A 21,007-nucleotide genomic window follows, 5' to 3' on the forward strand; every position below is an offset into this window, starting at 1 on the left:
CAATCAACCAAACCACACCCAAAAGCCATTAAGATCTATCCTTCTCACTAAAAGCTCGAAAATCCCCACATAATCAGCAGGAAGATCATCTCTATCGAAAATATCCCAACCTGCTCCCTTCTCCGAAGCCCATTTTGCTAAGATGTCAGCAACTCCATTCCATTCCCTAGGAATATGACAAAAGGAGATCTCATCCACAAAGCTACTCAAGTGAATAATCTCTCTAACAAGAGAGGCAGTATGCCAGTTACAGTCATCTATTCTCTGGTTACTAATCATGTCCACAACAATTTGAGAGTCTGATTCGCACACAATTCTCCTCCATCCAAGAGAACAAGCCCGCACCAAAGCCACCTTAATGGCCAAGGCTTCCATCACGTTATTGGAATGAACTCCTTTGTGAACAGAGAAAATGAAAGCAACCTTGCCATCCACATCTCTCCCAATTCCTCCTACACCCGCTTGTCCAGGATTACCCCGGGAGGAGCCATCAGTGTTAATCTTTAGGACATTATCAAGTGGAGGTCTCCATCTACCCATCCTGCACACTTTTCTTTTTAGTGGCTGAGGTTTCTTACTGCTTCTACTTCCCAAACCTTTGTCCACCAATCCCAAATTCCTAACTATCCTGGAATCAAAAAGATCCACTGGCTCTGTCATATCACATTTAGCATAGATGGTCTCCTGAAGCCTGCTTAAGATCAACTGCCATAGTTTAGTGACTCCCAAGCTAGAGTTACAGAAGATTCGACACTTACGCTCCAGCCAAAGATTCCAAAGAATAAAAGAAGGTCCAACAGCCCAAGCCACCTGGAGGAATGAAGTTCTCGCAGGGGGTCTACCAAGACTATCCCAAAACTCAATAAGAGATTCAGCATGAATGCATCCATGACCCCATGCCTCCCACCACTTATGCCAAATTTCTCTAGAGAGAGGGCATAAGAAAAATAAATGAGAAACATCCTCTCCATGCAACCTACAGAGGGGACAGAAAGGACCTTGAAACCCTCTTTTCTGGAGGTTATCCCAAGTAAGATATTTTTTTTGAGCAACCAGCCATAGAAAAAAATTACATTTAGGCCATGAGAACCTATTCCAAACTTTCCTCCACCAGGGAATTTCCTGAAATTCATTGCATTGACTATCCAATTGAGCATATCCTTGGGCCACACTGAAAGTACCTTTAGGGCTAGGATCCCAAGCCAAGATGTCTTTGTCCATAGAAGAGCTACACAGCCTAACTGAGAGAAGATTGGCCAGTTCCGCCCAAATCTCTGAAGAGCCCCCTGGGGGCCAATCCTGAGGATCCTTCCAATTAGCCACAACCATCAAGCCACACCTCCTCAAAGTTTTGAAGTGAACTACTTTGGTCCATCCTGCACTTGAAAAAATCTGATATAGAGGCTAAAGGTGTGGATAGCTGGAGAGAATGGGAGGATAGCCATCCCAGGAGTCTAGCCAGAAAAGCACACATGATCCTTTATTACATATCCAGAAGAGGCCGTCTTTGATGAGAGGAGCTCCTCTTTTAAGAGTGTCCCAAATAAAGGATCCCTTACCATCCAGCTCCAGTCTACGAATATCCTGAAGTTCCACTCCTGGGAAGTACTTATGAGCCAGAATCTTTGCCCAATCTCAATCTTGATTCTTGCACCACTGCCAATATAACTTTTCTACCAAAGCCTTGACGCCAAGAGACATACATTTAAGGCCTAATCCTCCAGCAAATTTAGGCAGGCAAACAGTGTCCCAGTTGACCAAGCACCATTTAGAAGAGAGGAGATTTCCTGACCAAAGGAATTGTTGCGACAGAGCATCAAAATCTTTCATAACTCCAATGGGAGGAGTTTGTACTAGACACCTATAAATAGGAAGAGCCTGAATCACAGTCTTGAGAAGGATGAACCTACTAGTAGAAGAGAGCCATCTATGAGTCCAGTGACTCACCTTGCTACGAAATTTGTCCAACAGACCTTGCCAATACTCTTTCAGCTGAGCCCCAAGGGTTAGAGGAACTCCTAGATAAATCAATGGAAGGGATCCAACCTAAAACTTGAGAATTCTAGCAATCTTGACCTGAATCACCTGAGGAATATTAAAAAAATAAATAGATGATTTACCTTCGTTAATCTGTTGTCTAGAGGCTTTCAAATAAGTATCCAAAATCATTTTGAAATTCCTTGCTTCATTAATGGTAGCCAAACCCATCAATCCAGTATCATCCACAAACTGGAGGTGCGTATATGCTGGAATATTATTGTGCCACTTCCACCCCTGGACAAGTCCTTGCTCAGCTTGAGATTTTATAAATCTGCTCAAAGCCTCCACCATAATGATAAATAGATATGGAGAGATAGGATCTCCCTATCGAAGCCCCCGAGAAGCAGAGAATAGATCAGTCGGTTCTCCATTAATAAGAACAGAAAAGGATTTGGAAGTCACGCAGCTGAGAACCCAATCCACCCATTCCCTATCAAATCCAAAAGCGAGAAGTACATGTCTTAGGAACTCCCAACTAACTCGGTCGTAAGCTTTAGCTAAATCTAGCTTAATAAACATAGCTTTTTCCTTGGACGTAGCCATAGAATGAATAGCCTCTGAAGCAATAACCACTCCATCCAGAATCTATCTACCACTAACATAACCTCCCTGCTCCTCGGATATCAAAGAGGCCAAGAAAGGCTTAAGCCTTTCAGCAATTAATTTAGTGATAATTGTGTATGTAACATTACATAAAGCAATAGGTCTGAATTGATCCAACCTGTTAGCCCCATCAATCTTGGGGATGAGAGTCAGGAAAGTAGCATTCAAAGACTTGAGCATTTGTTTATTTTGATATGATTCCTGAATAACATCTAGAAGATCAAATTTAATAATTTCCCAAAACTCTTGGAAAAATTCAATGGGAAATCCATCTGGGCCCGGGGCTTTACCTTTCTTCATAGCAAATACCACCTTTTCCAGCTCTTCAAGCGTAACAGTTTTAAACAGATCTCTGTTCATACTGCTAGACACAAGATGGGGAACACAATCTAAAATAGTCCTTCTCTCAACCAAGGAAACAGGTTCCTCCTTTGAGAAGAGTTGAGAGAAGTAATTAGTGGCTTCTAAAGAAATTGCCTCCTTGGAAAAGAGATGATCTTCGGAAGAAGAAACAAGAGAAGTAATGGAGTTTCCAAACCTGCGAGCTTTAACAGTGTTGTGAAAGAAAGCAGTGTTTCTATCTCCCTCCTGCAGCCAATCCACCCGAGATTTTTGCTTCCAAAATATTTCCTCTCAAAGCTCCCATTCTTCAACCTCTTTTAAAGCTGAGGATTCTTTAGATACTAAATCTAGAGTCATTCCATGGTCCTTGATCTGACGAGTGATACCATCTAGCCTGGCCTGGGCATCTTTTAAATGCTCTTGAAGGTTTCCAAAGCACTAATTATTCCACTGTTTCAGCCTGAATTTCACATGTTGAAGGCGCTTCTCAAAGGTGAACATGGAAGTACCATGAGGAGGCCTGCCCTTATGCCACCAAGCTATCATAAGATTCTGAAGGGAAGGATCTCTCAACCACATCAGCTGAAACTTGAAGGAGGGATTCTTAGCAGTCTTGAAAGGAGTGACAAAGAGCTTGATAGGCTAGTGGTCAGAGCCTCTCTAGTCAAGAATATCTGAATTGGTAGACCATCTAATATTCATCCAAAAACAAGATACCAAGAACCTATCAAGCCTTTCCGAGATAGCCTCCATCCCACTCCTTCTGTTATTCCAAGTGAATATGCCAGAACCAGGCTTAACATCAATAAGATTCAAAGAGCTAATATTATCTCTAAGCATACTAGAAGAAGGACCCAATCGAGAAGACCCGCCTCTTTTTTCCTCAAAACTAGTAACAACATTAAAATCTTCGGCAACAATCCAAGGAAGGAAAGGATCTAAAGATCGAACAAATATAATATGTGACCACAAAAGAGATTTGCCTACCAAATCACTAGGAGCATAAATATTGGAGAACAAGCACCTTTCACCTGTCTCAAAGTGAGAAGCCATAAAAGAGATGGAAGACCTGCTCGCAATCCACCACAAGGGAGTCACCTTCTTGGGATTCCAGAGACAAGCAAGACCACCTGAGTTTCCTTGAGCACCTACTACCTGCCTGCTACCATAGGGCCATAACTTCGGCCCGCAACTATTCAATTCATCAACTGAGAGTTTAGTTTCTTGAATGAAAATAATATCTAGAGAGTGAGAATCTATCAATCTACAAAGATCCTTTTGTCTAGGGATGCTGTTCAACCCCCTAACATTCCAAGAGATAACAATCATTTAGAAGATTGCGAGAAATGGGAGTCAATGGGCTTCACAAGCCCCACCTCAACTAAAGTCTCACCCATCATCTTAACTTTCTCCTGATCTGTCTTCCTTCCACTCTTAGCAGACTTCTCTAAAATCCCCTTTTTAAAGGGCTTTTTTTGTAAGCCCAATGTGGATGCAGCTTTAGAGCCTTTTGTGTTGTCGGTCACTCCTTTCTTGCTAGGATGGGTGGAGGCTATGATATTTGGACCGTCACAAGGATGTGACTCACCAGAAATGTCATAACATAACTCCTGAACCAATTCATTTGGACCAATTGGCTGGCCTTGTACTTCTTCAGGAATCTAGACTAGATTCCCAACTTCCTCTAGCTAGGGTTCCAAAAGAGAACCCTCACCCGGGGATATCTCAACAGGTATACCTTCCTCCTGTATCAAGTTCTCCAGCACATTAAACCTGAAATAATTTATTAATTTCAAAAATTAAATAAATATTATTTATTTACTTTAAGTGGATGTTATCATTATTGATTCTTTAAGTCTAATTAAACTCTTAGTTCCATATAGATGATTTTATATTTATTAATGCAAGAGGGAAGTTAATAAATAAATATTTATAATTTTATTATATTTTAAGAAAAGTTGTGGTGGATTTCACTTTGTAATCATTTAGTTAATAGCTATTTGACTTTATGAGAGCAATTAAAAATAATTAAATTAAATTTATAATTTCATCTCTAGTTGCATTATGAATCAAAGAAAAAGTAAATATTAATATTGGACTTAAATAGAAGTCAAATTAATATTTTATAAATGAAATTGATATTAATATTTAATCTAATAATATACATTTATGTTATTAATTAAATCATTTATGGTTTAAGATTGTTTAAATTAATAACATGATAATATTATATGATATTTTATATGTACAAAAAGATTGGATATTTAAATACTTATTAGTTTAAATAAGTATATCATCATAACAATTTATATTAACATATATATTCTTAAATTATTTTTAAACACATCCTTATGATCCAAACTAAACAAGAGAAATTGGTGGAATTGAATCATGTGGTTGAAAACTATTTATTTTCTAATATTTAATTTATAGTCTTGTGATTTTTTTTTATGATAGTTTTTCTTTGTGAGTTGTTTAGTTGGTCAAGTTAGGATGTGAACTAGAGGCAGTTTTTGAGATTTCTTTTATGATTATTTAATTAGATGTCATGATGAACTTTATTATTTGAATTGATATTTATATTTTATGAGCTTTATGTTACTGAACATTTATGAAAATTTGGGTTTCAAGAACCAATGTTATTTTTTGGGTTGCTTGTTAAGGAACCAAATTCAATCAATGTTACTTTTTGTGGTATGGGACACTATTGCGGTTTATGATTTTTGGGAAGGTAGTCTAGGTGCATGTGTATGGGAGTGGCTTGCAATGGGGGTCGGGGCCCAAAGTGGCTGCCAGGCTAACTCATTGTAAGTTGTGTAACAAGTGATAACATAGTAATTAAAATATCTTGCCTAACCCCTTTCCTTGAAATACACTAAAAAGATAAGTTAGAGATCTTTCTTCGTCCATGCCTTGATTGCTTGTATAGAGTAAGGATGAGACATAGATGATACCTTGAGAGGTATGACTAGTTTCCTCATCATCACGAGAGGTTATTTTGGTTTCACATAGAGTCACTAGGGGGCTGGGGTCCTAAGAGACTGCTAGGGTAATTCTAGAGTTGACTCATGTGATAGCACTCCATAGTATGTAGCCTGAGTCTCCTTCATGGTTCTTTTTATATTTGCCTCTAGTGGTGTACTTATTAGATATTACTTTTGATGGTGCATTTATTATGAGTTGTTACTCATTGATTGGATGTCATTTATTGTTGAAAATTGACTTTTATTAATGAATGATCATTTATTCATTAGTGGTTCTTTTTATTGTTGGAGTTAGTGATTGGTGGTTTACTTTTATTGACAATAGTTGTTATCTATTGGTTATTGTGCTTGTGAGACTTGACATTGTTTTGGAGGTGGTTATGTCTTTTTGAATTTTGATACTTGATTTATATTTGGTATTTGGATGTTGACTTAGTATGTGTTGTTGGTATTGGATGAGTGTTATTTCAAATTTGGTTATATTTTCCTCTTGAGTAGTTTGTGTTACCCTTGAGGTGGTTTTGGCTATCAGGATTCCTTGCCTAGGATTATTTTATGATTTGATTATCGGTGTGTGGATCGTACATTATATGTCTTGCACAGTGAGAGTGGAATCCTTATTAGGCGACCACTTGGTCAGGGGGTAGTGTATTCTTACCACTTGGGTCCCCCTTAGATTGACAGATGTTGGATGCTCCTTGATACAATGGTACCATTATCATTCTTCCTCTTATGTTGAAGACTTCTATTCATTTGATTAATCTATGTATCATGTGTTTTGAGATCCTACGGGATGTACTTGTATCTATTTTCACATACCCTATGACATGTGTAATGGATGTTATTCATTAGATGTGCTTTCGTATTATTAGTTGTACTTATGCATTTGCTTATATCACTATGTATGTGTTTATTTATTTTATAATTATGGACATTGTAATTGAGACTTAAACTTATTAATATTTTTTTATTAAATGTGACTCAACGTGAAGAGACCCTTAAGGAATTGAAATTGTATTTGTAATTGATTATGTGTTCTTGAATGTGTATGTATATGTTGCTTCCACATTATTGTTACTTTGATGTTATTTATACTTTAAAAAATAGTTCAGTAAACTTTGTAACATATTAGGTTAATTACTTTTGGGTTCCTGAGTGGGGCATTACATGTGCAGTACTTTATAAGTATCGCCCAGTGCTGGAACATTGTCACCCAAGAAATGCACAAAATATTTCAAGAACATTCAAAGGGATAAAATAGTGAGTTAGAACCTCCACACTAAGGAGTGCTAGATCCAAAAGTTGAGGCTTAGACACTCAAACACATGACCAACAATACAGAATTACAACTAACCATTTAAACTATAGTAGCATAAGAAAATGTACTATAAGCAACATCACAATGTACAAAAATAACGATACTCTTGCATGGTTCCTCCCAATTGTAATAGCATCATGAGGCCTCGAAAGCCCTAGCCATCCTCGTGCGTAACATCCTAAACTGTTGACTAGATAGTCAAAGCTATCTTATGAGGGTGTCACTACTAAACGTAATAACATCATAAGAACAAGAACATCTAATCATGCTACAACAATAAAATGATAGATATTCCAACTAAGTAAATCTCATCATCTAACCATATGTTAAACATCATAATATAGGATGTGTCAATAAAACTAACATCATCTAAATACGATATCCAAGCATTCCAATTAAAGCATAAATCACAAGGAAGCATACTCATGAGACAATGCAAGTGGATCAAGTCCTAGTCAGACACTCTATAGGCCACTATGTAGGGGCTCACTCAAGGGTAAGTAGCTTGGCATTAGGTAGCCCAAGCTAGTGTTGGCAGCTCACACTCCCCTAGGGAGGAGCACAATCCTATGTCTTCGAACTTAATTGGATGCTCACATAATATTTTATTATCTTAAATTTATTACCCAATTAATTTATTTAGTTATCACTTGTTTAGAACTTCTTCACACCAACTCTCTGGGAAATAGTCACCAAGGTTGCAAGAGAAGCCCCTCCATGCTACCCTACATGCCCATGCTCATTACAATGATGAGTGCCTATACGCATACATATTCCCAACCCAACCCCAATGAACATAACTCAATCAAAATACAACAAGGAGATCAAGCCTCACAAGTCACCCAACAAATGCACATGCACGTGCTTGTGTGTGATGCACCACCACCACAACGATCATAAAATAATAGTTGAATGAGAACATAAGAAAAAATAACACTCAACCAAATACAAGCAAGGGAGAATGGATGTGACACACATCCCAATGCAACATAAAAGTGCAATAGTGGTTTGACTAACATTCTATGGATAATCCAAGTCCACAACCAACATCATGCCAAGAAAACTCAAGAGAACTAGGTGGCACACAAATCGAGGTAAAAACTTCAAAACTCAAAAACTTTGAAATTAAAACTCATTTGGTCTTAGGGCGCAAAAGCCATGAAAATCCAATAAAATTCAAGTTTAGACATTGCATACAAAAATGGCCAACATAATGTGTGAAACCCCAAACCTTCATCCCAAAAATTGGGAAAACATTCATACTCGACCAACTGGACAGAACTAGCAATCATAAATGGAGGAGAACACTAGTTCTCAACCTCCTAACATACAACTACCAGAAATAGAAGTAGAAACAAAGTTAAAACATAAAAATAGGAGAGCCTTACCTGATAGCCAAAAGGGTCAAAATGAGAATCAACCAAATAACATAAATATCTCGCGAAAGCTAACAAAAGTCATGGTAAATCAGGGTCTCCCCGAGCAAGATCCAATGAGACTGATCTTGTGAAGATCTCACACCTGTAGCTCCTACAATGAGCATAAACACAATCCTCTCTAGAAGAATATTTTGGAAAAAGCTCTCAATTTTCTAATTTCCAAAAGTAAGAAATGAGGAATAAATTTCCTCTTTGGATACTTATTCACTTTTCGAGTGAATAATCAATTAAATAACCAGTAAACATAGTTAAACCCCGAATCAATCCAAATGAAAATAGGTTAATCCAAGTAATTGGAATTCATCTATGACAAAGCTACGGGGAATTAAAATTAATTAAAATCAAACTTGAAAACCCTTAAACCAAAATCATAGAATTTCTTAAAAACTTTCGCGACAATGCGAACAAACATGCTCATGGGTCTAATCACATAATGCAAATGAGTTCAAATTTATTAGATCATCAAAAGGTTTAATTTAAACAATCAAATATGATATGTCAACCATACAGGGATGACATTGGTAAAATATGAACAATTGAATCACTAACTCCATGTGCCACTATCAGGGATATAAATCCTGCACACTAAAACACATGATCAAGTGCAATTATATATAATAACATAGTCGAAGTAATAAATGCATTAAATAACCTAATTTAACCATTTATTTAATCATACTAAAATAATCCACTAACATCACTCATGTTCGCATAAAGAATAACAAAGCAAGAATGAAGTAAATAACCATAGCATTAAATCCAACACAAAACATAATCCGAGAAAATGTCCAAATATCGGATAATCGGATATCATCATAAAACACACTGTCATCTCAAAAGGCATCATCATGCAGGTATGGTCAACCGAACAACATAGTAATCTAACAACTATGATACTGGAAATCAAAGTATAACATCTAACCCTCAGGTCATCTCAAATGTAAAAATAACATGAGTAGCAAGTATCTCTCGGATTAAAATATAACAAGGTACAGATTGCAAACAAGAGAGGCACTACATCCTCCCCCACTAGGCATAGGCTTACTTCTAGAAGTCTTATCTCCCAAAGAGACTACAAAAAGATAGGGGTGCAAATCTCTCAACCGTGTAGCATCTTCCCAAGTAACATATGTCTCATTGCTCGAGTCCCACTAGACCCTTACCTACTCTATGTTTCGACCTCTCAAAATTAGTCTCTGATGTTGAAGGATATGAATGGGCTCCAAAGAAAGCTACCCATCCTCCACCTGTAAAGCATCCCAATCAAGAACATGGGTCACATCAGGAATATATTGTCTCAAAACAGAAATATGGAAAACATCATGGATGTGCGATAGGCTAGGTGGCAATGCTAGTTGATAAGCAACATGACCAATCCTCTTGAGGATCTCAAATGGTCTAACAAAATGTGGCACCAACTTAGAACCTTTCCCATAATAGATGGGGCTCTTCCTCGGAAGCACTCTCAAAAACACCTTATCGCCAATAGAAAAGTGGCGATCCAACCTATGGGCATCTGCATACTTCTTCTTCCTATGTTGGACAGTAACCAAATGCTCTCTAATGTGAAAACAATGCTGCTCCATATTATGAAGCATCTTTGGACCTAGAAGTACTCAGTCTTCCAAATGATCCCAACTCAAAGGGGTACAACATGCTCTACTGTGCAAGGCCTGAAAAAGGTGACTATTAGCATGAATATTGATGCTATGGGGGAGAATTGCAGAACATTGTTATGATGTATTTATAACTATGTTTGTCATTGATGACAACATAGTAATAAGTTTGTAAAAGACTGACAGAGCAACAAACTATAATTTCTGTATTGAGGACATTATATTACTTAATTGCTTATGTGCAGTTACCAACACATACTACATTGTGTATTTGCTACATGGGCAAGTGCGCAGAACCTAAATTGACAGTGTACAAAAGATATGATTAATTTACAGAGAACTGTATAGAAACAAAGTATCAAAAAAGAAGTTCCTATTGTATGATTGCTATAGCTTGTTACAATTGTAGTAAAGGGTTGTGCAGTGAAATGGAGATAGCTTACTAATTGTGGATGACATCAGAGAGTGCGCATGTATGAAAGTCACATGTGTGAAATTTTGTGTATAACTATGAGCCAACAACATTAATTAAATGTGTTTCATTTAATTAACATATGATAATGAAGTATGAGGCTGACTCAAGGATTTATTAATTGTGGTATAAAGGAAAGATGTTTTCTATATTTTAGAGATATGGAAGCAAAGATGACTTGTGAATTACTAAGCAGCATAGCAGAGTGACATACTGATGCGTGTAAGTAACCTTAAGGTTTACTATTGCTAATCATAGAGTTCTAGATTTGATTGCATGATTTGAAGGTGAAGAAGTCTGACGTACTAGACAGAGGAAGAAGTAAAATTCTATATATATAAAATATTGAAAGGAATAATACTGAGTTCAATTGGACAGTGGGTTTGTTGATCTGATCCTGAGGTTGTTTGGATAGTGGGTTCAACTACCTTCCACAACTCCTAACAAGGTTGGCACAACTCCTAACTTAGTTGGAATTTCCTAATAGGGATTCAAAGTCTCTTAACAAGGACTCTTTGTACTAAATGTTGTAATAGACTCCTAACAGGGTCCATCCTCTAACAAGGAATATTCATATTAATACATCATTTTGTGGGCATCATTCCCACCAGGGTTTTCCTCTGATCAAGGGTTTTCCTAGTCAACATATCTGGGGTAATTGTGTATGAGCATCTCTTTATGGTTATTACATTGGTTGATTGATCAAAATTGTTTAAAGAGGATTATTGTTTTAATTATCACATAAATGATTCACCCCCACCTCTCAGTTATATTGGTGGACTATTATTTATAACAATCGGTGTCAGAGCCTTAGGTCCTTGAACAAAAAAAGTCTAACAACTTTGGGAGATCCATGGCAAACATGTTCATAAAAGAAAGTATGAGATTCGATGACACAAATTACGACAACTGGAAGGATAAAATGAAGACTCATCTTTTGTGCATGGGTCCAAGATATTGGCTTGTAACCAAGGCATCTAAAAATATTGCAGAAGAAGACAATCTTGAAAGTTGTACCGAGGAACGAAGAGAAGTATTCATGTGCAACATAAGGGCAAGAGAAGCAATATTGTCAGCACTACTTGAAAGTGAGTATAGCTAGGTAAAACAAATCAAAACATCTCGTGAAATTTGGAAAACCTTAGAAGTTAATTATGAGGGTAATACACATGCAAAAAGAGTTGGATTACAAAATATGTATTTCACATTCCAAGATGCTAAAATGATGGAAGATGAATCTGTAAGAAGCTATATTGACAGAATATTTGAGATTGTTGCAAGAATCACATCTCTTGGTGGAAAGAAATTTGATGATGAATTAATATGGAAGATCTTAAAAAGTCTAACACCACCTTCCAAGACAATAACATAGATGATTCGGGTAATGTTACCTTGTACCACTAATTTCACCAAAGAGACATTGCTTGGTAGATTAGAAGCTGAAGAATTTGATTTGAAACAATCTGGAGAGTTAACAAAAGTTGAGATAGCATTTAACATTAAACTTGGTATAGCATGGAACACAAAAGTGCAAGGAGACATTGCTAGCAACAACAAGTCTATTGGGGAAAAGATCTAGGAAGGAGTGGCTCTTCTTGTGGAAAGAGAAAAAGATGGTAAGAATATCTTTAAATGTTGGACATGTAATGAATATGGTCATTATGCATCTAAGTGTCCCAAAAGAGAGAGAAAATATAAGGGAAGATTTAAATCTAGAAAACCTATAAGTTTTTTATATGCTAATGAAGAAGAAGAGGAAGAAGAATCTAATCAAAACAAAAGTGAAGATGAATTAGGATTCGTAGCTATAAAAGAAGATGATCTTGACAGAGAAATCAAAGAAGAAAGTGTGTTGATCTCACAAGTCGAAAGGAAAGATTGGATTGTTGATAGTGGTTGTTCACATCAAATGACTGGTGATATGAGAAAATTTGTCAAATTCAGAAGCCATGATGGAGGAATTGTTAGAGTGGGGAACAATGCAACCTACCACATCATAGGAATTGGATCCATCACAATAGATGGTAAAACAAATACTGATGATGTTTATTTTGTTGATGGACTGAAACATAACTTGTTAAGTGTTGGATAGCTTATGGACAAAGGTTACCAATTACAATTTGGTAATGACACATGCATTATCAAGAACAAGGAAGGAAAACTACTTAGTATTGGCACAAGAACTAGAGGTAATGTATTTTAGTTAAACTCCACTGAAACAACATGTTTGGTAGCTAAAGTTGACAATAGTTGGTTATGGCACAAAAGATTTTGTCACATTAACTTTGATAACACTGTGAAATATAAGATCACTAAGCCCATTCACATTATTTGTAAGGAATGTATCTTGGCTAAGAAAAAAGAAAGTCTCATTTCCTAGCAAGTAGTTTGGTACTACACAAAAGCTGGAATTGGTTCATACAGATCTAAGTGGTCCTACAAGAACAAGAGGATTCTATGGAGAAAGTTATTTTATGATTTTTGTTGATGATTTTACCAGAATGATGTAGGTAGCTTTTATTAAGGAAAAATCAAAAGCATTTGAGAAATTCAATATATTCAAGAACAAAGTAGAGAATGAATCTGTAGTTAAAATCAAAAGCTTAAGATCATATAGAGGAGGAGAATTCACTTCTAGAGAATTCAATATCTACTATGAAGAGCATAGTATTAGAAGACAACTATCCTCACCCCATACACCTGAGCAGAATGGGATTGCTAAAAGAAGAAACAAATCAATTGTTGAAGTAGCAAGAGCTATGTTATTCAAGAATGATGTACCAAAAACCTTTTGGAGAAAGGCAGTCAATACAACAATATATACACTAAATAGAGTATAGATTAGAAAAGGTATGGAGAAAACACCTTATGATTTTTGGTTTGGTCACTCACCATCAGTCAAATATTTCAGGATATTTGGAAGCAAATGCTACATCAAAAGAGATGATCATACTGGTAAGTTTGATCCAGGGAGAAATGAAGGTATGTTTGTTGGCTATTCATTAAAAAGTAAAGCTTACATATGTTTCAACTATAGAACAAAAACTATAGTAGAGTGCACAAATGTGAAAATAGATGAAAAGTTTGGCACTAAGGAAAAGTTGATGGATTATAACTTTGATGGAGATGATTATTCTGGGATGTCCAATGATGCAATGAACTATTTCTCAAGACTAACAATGACTTACAGAATAATGTGCAAATAAAAGAAGTAAGAGAAGAACATAGCACAATACCTGAGATAAGAGTTGAAGTAACAAATCCTACCCCAAATAAGAATGTAATGAGAATCATCCTACTGATTAGATAATAGGAAGTAAAGAAAAAGGAGTAATGACAAGAAGCAGAAACAATGAAGAACTATGCCTAATATCTCAAGTAGAACCAAAAAGTACAGATGAAGCAATCAAGGATGATCATTAGCTGAAAGCAATGGAAGAAGAACTTCAGAAGATAATAACAAATGACACATGGGAATCAGTTCCTAGACCCAAGGAAAAAAATGTGATTGGTAGAAAATGGGTATTCAAATATAAATGAATGAATAAAGAGAAGTAATAAGAAACAAAACAAGACTAGTATGCAAAGGCTACTCTCAACAAGAAGGAATTGACTATGAGGAAATATATGCACCTGTAGCAAGAATGGAAGTAGTTACAATATTCCTATCATATGTAGCAAATAAAAATTTCAATGTATATCGGATGGATGTTAAGTCAGCATTCTTGAATGGAGAACTTGAAGAAGAAGTCTATATTGAGCAGCTAGAAGGATTTCCTTTGACAAAAGAGAAGGATATAGTTTGCATATTAAAGAAAGCCTTGTATGGATTAAATCAAACACCTAGAACCTGGTATGCAAGGTTAGATAAATACTTAACAAAGCTTAGATTTGCTAAAGGAACAATAGATAGTAACTTGTACTTGAAAGAAATAGAAGATGGTTTGCTAATAATTATTGTATTTTTTGATGATATCATTTTTGGAGGAAATGATGAAGCCAATAACAAATTCTTAGAAGGATATGAAGAATAAGTTTGAGATGAGCATGATAGGGGAAATACAAATTTTCTTAGGATTGCAAATTGTTCAAAGCAAAGAAGGAATCTTTATTTCTTAGACAAAGTATTTAAAAAGATTTGCTAAAAAGATTTGGTCTAGAAAACTATAAACCTATTGGAACTCCTATGGTAACTAGTCACAAATTATCAAGCAAGGATGAAATACCTATTGTTGAACAAAAGAAGTACATATCTATGATTGGAAGATTGTAGTATCTAATTCATAGTAGACCTAATATAGCAAATGCAGTTGGAATTGTGGCAAAATTTCAGGTCGATCCTAAAGAATATCACTACGTAACAGTAAAAAGGATATACAGATATCTAAAAGGGACATTTCATTATGGCATTTGGTATAACAGAAGTAATGACTTTACTTTATGCACATATACTGATGTTGATTGGGCTAGAGATAGGGATGATAGAAAAAGCACCAGTGGAGAAACATTCTTTCTTGGTGGAAGATTGATTTCTTGGCTCAGCAAGAAGCAAGATTGCACCTCACAAAGCACTGTAGAGGTAGAATATGTTGTAGTAGCGAACAATTGTAATAAAGTCATATGGATGAAGCAGATGATGAAGGATATTAAAATTACATTCAAAAAACCTGTTACGATTTACTGTGATAATACAAGCAAAGTTAAGATGTCTAAGAATCCTATTTTGCATTCTAAGACTAATCACATCTCTATAAAGTATAATGTGTTGAAAGAAAAAGTTGTAGAGAAAGAAATTAGACTGGAGTACATTAACACTAAGGAACAAATTGTAAACATTTTCAAAAAGGCCTTACCAAAGGATACGCTTGAGTACCCAAGAGGTATGCATGGGGTTATGCCCCTGTCTATTTTAGAATAAAAGATGCAAAAGTGCATTAGTCTGGGGTATATAGCATCATTATTAGACTAGAATAAATACTAATGCTTCCTCTATGGGGGAGTGTCTATAGCAAACAGAGTCAGCAAAGGACTCTTGGTAATTGGTAAGTGGATACAACAGTGTCTTTAGACACTTGAGTTGTTTATGGATTTATATACAAAATTGTAAAGCAACCGACTGGCTTGTGGTCATGTTGATTAGATGTTCAAGAAAATTGAACCATTTGTGTACTATCTTTGACATTGATGTCAATGGCAGAGAAGTATGGCATAAAAACCATTATACTATGGGGAGAAGTGTTGTAATAAAGGATTTGCATGAAGCAAGATTTGATTGATGAAGAGACTTGTTGGTATTCTTGCAACTAGATGTTTTTCATGTATGTTTCCATCAATGCCAAAGGGAGAGATTGTTAGCATGAATATTGATGCTATGGGGGAGCATTGCAGAACATTGTTATGATGTATTTATAACTGTGTTTGTCATTGATGACAACATAGTAATAAGTTTGTAAAAGATTAATAGAGCAGCAGACTATGATTTCTGTATTGAGGATGTTATATTACTTATCTACTTATGCACAATTACCAACACATACTACATTGTGTATTTGCTACATGGGAGTGCACAAAACCTGAACTGACTGTTAGGATAAACCACAGACAGAAATAAAAAACTACATGCAAATATAACCAATAACAGAAAATAATAGAACACACAGAAATGAACACAAGGCACCAAGATTTAACGTGGTTCACCCAATCCCTGGGCTATGTCCACCAAACAGCAAGTCCGATCTTATTACAATCCAGTGATTACAACCTGATTACAATCCGTAATCCCTTACAGCTCAATACCGCCGCAAGAACCAATTTCGTATCACCACACACAAAAATACCCAACCTTAAGCCCTTTTTATACAAGTATTAAACCGCTTTAGGGTTATAACATGTCGGCCATATGTCGGCCATAATATGTTGGCTACCATGTCGGCTACTTCCCAAAAAAAAAATTTCCCACTATTTATGAAGTATGTACAGTACTTTCCTGATCAGTCACCACAATCTAACACTGACAGTGTACAAAAGATATGATTGATTTATAGAAAACTGTATAGAAATAGAGTATTCGGAAAGCAGTTCTTAGTGCATGATTGCTATAGCTCGTTACAATTGTAGTAAAGGGTTGTGTAGTGAAATGGAGATAGCTTACTAATTATGGATGACATCAAAGAGTGCACATGTATGGAAGTCACACATGTGAAAGTTTGTGTATAACTATGAACCAACAACATTAATTAAATGTGTATTTCATTTAATTAAGATATGATAATGAAGTATGAGGCCGACTCAAGGATTTATTAATTAAGTGTGGTATAGAGGAAAGATGTTTTCCATATTTTAGAGATATGGAAGTGAAAAAGACTTGAAAATTACTAAGCAACAGAGTAGAGTGACATACTAATGTGTGTAAATGTCCTTAAGGGTTACTGTTACTAATCACAAAGTTCCAAATTTGATTGCATGATCTAAAGGTCAAGAAGTATGACGTACTAGACAAAGGAAGAAGTAAAAACCTGTTACACATCTATTATTTTGAAAGGAATTGTATTGAGGTCAATTGGACAGTGGGTTTGTTGATCTAATCCTAAAGTTGTTTGGACAGTGGGTTCAACTACCTTCCACAACTCCTAACAGGGTTGGCACAACTCCTAACAGAGTTGGAATTTCCTAATACAGATTCAAAGTCTCCCAACAAGGACTCTTTGTACTAAATGTTGTAATAGGCTCCTAATAGGGTCCATCCTCTAACAAGGAATATTCATATTAGTACATCATTTTGTGGGCATCATTCCCACTAGGGTTTTCCCTCTGATCAAGGGTTTTCGTAGTCAACATATCTGGTGTAATTGTGTATGATCATCTCTTTATGGTTATTACATTGATTGATTGATCAAGATTGTTTAAAGAGGATAATTGTTTTAATTATCACATAACTAATTCATACCCCCCCTAGTTATGTTAGTGGACTATTGTTTCTAATAGTGACATGCCAAGAGAACTATGATACCCATTATTATATCCAAATTCAACAAGGTATAAATAATCCTCCCACTTCACCTACCTATCCATCACATACATGCGAAGCATGTCTTCTAGAACCTGGTTCACTCTTTCTATCTGAGCATCAGTCTCTAGGTGATAAGCCAAACTAAAATTGAGCTACACACCCAAAGCATGCTGGAGAAACATCCACATTGTTGAAGTAAACACCGGATCTCTATCTAAAATAATCTGATGAGGGATCCCATGCAATTGAACAACATCTTCCAAAAAAAAATGCACTACAAAAGAAGTTGTGTAGGATGTCCTCATGGCTGAAAAATGTACTACGTTGGACAACTTGTCCACTGTCACCATAATACAATCATGTCATCATGATGACATAGGAAACCTTGTGATGAAACCAATACATATTGTATCCCATTTCCACTCTAGAATGGCATGCGGATGCAAAAGACCCACTACATGTTTATGCTCTACCTTCACTCTTTGACACTCAAGACATCGAGCAACAAAATCAACAACATCTCACCTCATCCCCACCCAAAAGTACAACTATTTAAGATTGGCATGCATCTTCTTGATGTCGAGATGTGGAGAATACAATACACAATGTGCTTCCAACAAAACTAGGGTACAAAGATCACCGGACATTGGAACATAGATACACCCCAAGTGTTATAGTAGTCCATAAAACTCAAGAAAATAACCTTAAAACCTCCCCTTACGGTTACGTCCAGACTCAATCTTCGCCCTCACCTCCTAATGCCAAGTGTCACAAGGAAAAGCCTCCAAGATACAACCTCACAAATCCACTCCCAATGAAAACATTGATATCTCATGTTGCCTCCTACTCAAGGCATCCATCATGACATTTTCTTTCCCTTTAATGTAGTGAACATCAAAGTCATATTCACACAGGAACTCCATCTAGCGATGTTATCATGCATTCAAGTTTGGCTGAGTAAAGATATACTGCAAGCTCCTATGATTGCTATGCAACTCAAACCTGTGTCCCAAAAGGAAATGCCTCCAAAAAACAATAGCATGCACTATGGTCACAAGTTCCAAATCATGAGTGGGGTATTTAAGCTCATGGTCCTTGAGTTTTCTAGACTCATATATATTCACTCGACCATCCTACATCAATACCACACCCACACCTTCCAATAAAGCATCTGTGTAAACCACAAAATCGCCTATAGGATTAAGCACTGCAAGGATAGGTGCATTGGTCAAACACTCCTTAAGAGAAATGAATGTTGCCTCACATTGGTCTAACCAAACATAATTCTTCCCTTTCGACTGAAGAGAAGTGATGTGATGAGCTACACGTGAATAATTCTTCACGAAGCGACAGTAATAACCTGCCAATCCCATGGAACTACGAACTTCAAAAACATTAGTGGGTACTAACCAATCCATGATAGTTTGAATTTTCTCTAGATCCACCACCATACCATTTCTAGTGATGATATGCCCCAAATACTTCACCTCTAATTGGAAGAATCCAAATTTACCAAAGTTGTCATACAACTGATGATCTCGCAAGCATTGCAACACTTGGAGTAAATGGACCTCATCTTCCTTTATAGTCTTCAAATAGATTAATATGTCACCCAAGAATACAATGACACACTGATCAAGGTATATGCAAAATACTCCATTCATCAGACTCATGAACACTGATGGCGCATTAGTTAACCTAAAGGGTACAACCGTGAACTCGTAATGCCCATATCATGTACAAAACATTGTTTAATGAATGTCAGCTTTGTGAATACAAAATTGATGGTATCTTGATTTAAGATCAATCTTCAAGAATACTCGTGCTCCCTTCATCTAATTGAATAGGTCATCTATCATCGATAAAGGATATCAATTCTTCATCATCACCTTATTCAACTATTGGTAGTCAATGCATAAGTGGAATGATCCATATTTCTTCTTCACAAAGATGACTGGTGCACCCCATGAGTATACACTAGGATGAATATAGCCCTTGGCTAACAATTCCTCCAACTAAAATCTAATCTCACTCAACTCCTAAATAGTCATGCGGTAAGGAGCTTGTGAAATCGACTCTGCTTGTGGTATGAGATCGATCTGAAAATCAATGTCATGTTGCGATGGCATACCTGGTATCTCATCAAGAAATATGTCTACATACTCATGAAGGAGTGGGTGATCATCAAGTGTCATTGTACAACTCTCAGCCTCCTCAATATCACTGATAGAAACTAAAAACATTTGACATCCCTTCCGCACACTCCACTTTAGTTGATTAACTAAAATCTTCTAAAGTGAGACTTGTCTTTGAACCCCTAAAAGCTCCACCTGCCCATGTGTGTCATCAACACAAAGCACCAACTTATGATGACAATCTATATTCGCCTGATGGGTGGCTAACCAATCCATGCCCAACACAATGTCATATGATCCTAAAGATAGGATGTGAGGATCCATTATGGTGGTGAAGGTACCCAAGTTTAACGTACAACTATTGACCAAGGAGTCTACAACTACTTTGGATCCTGTGGCTAACTCAACTTGCCACCTATCAACTTGACATGATGCCACTAGCCCACATCATTGAACAAGAGATGGTGAAATAAAAAAAATTGAAGCACCTGAGTCAAATAATATTGAAGATGAAATACCATGTAATGTACCTGTAGCCTCAACTAGGGTACCCTAGTGCTCAACTTGATGGTTATCAACCATCGCAAAGGCTCAATGGCTTCTACCTGCATCTCCCATAGTAGGCTCAGATCTAGTTACACCTCTACGAAGTCATGAGGAAGGCTTAATAAAATACCTCACTAATTTATGGCCAAGCTGGCCACAAGAATAACATTCTCTTGCAAAGCTAGAACCGGGTCCAAGTCCACCCTAAGCAGTACTAGAATATGGTGCACTACCCCTATTAGAGTTTTGCTGACTACTTTGAGGAGGGCATTCCTTCTGAGACTTTTGGCCATGACTTTGGTCATCCCCTTTCTTCCTTGAGGCACTTAAGTTTTGTCCACCCTTAGACCAATACCCATTTTGTTGATTCTTATGATGATGACCACCTTGAAAGGGTTTTGATTGGGTTTGGCCCTTTCCTAAGGACTGAGTAAACTATGCATCTTGTCCTAAAGTTCTTGCACTATGGCTTTAAGAACTCAATTTACCAATGAACCCATTAG

The sequence above is a fragment of the Cupressus sempervirens genome, chromosome 5 (assembly GCF_028749045.1).
Source record: "Cupressus sempervirens isolate cs-2001-9-10 chromosome 5, ASM2874904v1, whole genome shotgun sequence".
In the NCBI taxonomy this organism is placed as follows: domain Eukaryota; kingdom Viridiplantae; phylum Streptophyta; class Pinopsida; order Cupressales; family Cupressaceae; genus Cupressus; species Cupressus sempervirens.